This window comes from Penaeus monodon, chromosome 29, assembly GCF_015228065.2.
Source record: "Penaeus monodon isolate SGIC_2016 chromosome 29, NSTDA_Pmon_1, whole genome shotgun sequence".
NCBI classification, from domain to species: domain Eukaryota; kingdom Metazoa; phylum Arthropoda; class Malacostraca; order Decapoda; family Penaeidae; genus Penaeus; species Penaeus monodon.
In genome coordinates this window covers 8,669,446-8,669,919 of record NC_051414.1, presented here as the reverse complement: position 1 = coordinate 8,669,919, position 474 = coordinate 8,669,446, and positions in this window count along the sequence as shown.

Here is a 474-nt window from a genome sequence, read left to right as displayed (position 1 = left end):
CCCTGCACTTCATCAAACTAAAACGTACCTGACATCAAATCAGGCGATGAAATCCACGTCGACTAAAACTCAATATTTCTCTCGCCATATAGATCAAACAGACACGCGCAGACATAGAGGCAGCGGGGCTTACACCGGCGCAAAACCTCATGACATTTGCGGGGAACGACGCATTACAGAGCGGCAGGACGAGGGAATAAGTACATGGGGGTGGGTTGGAGAGGGGCGAGAAGCGTGTCTAAAATGCGAAAGGAGACTGGGACGAAGGAGGGACGGTGGTAGGATGGGAGGGTTGTGGTAGAGCGGCAGGATGGTAGGATGGGAGGGTTGTGGTAGAGCGGCAGGATGGTAGGATGGTGATAGGGCGGTAGGATAGTGGTAAGATAGTAGGAGATTGGTCTGGAGGTTAAAGAGAGAGCGATGTGGGATAACGAAGAAAGGAGAGATGTGTATCCTGTTGTGTGTAGAAATAAG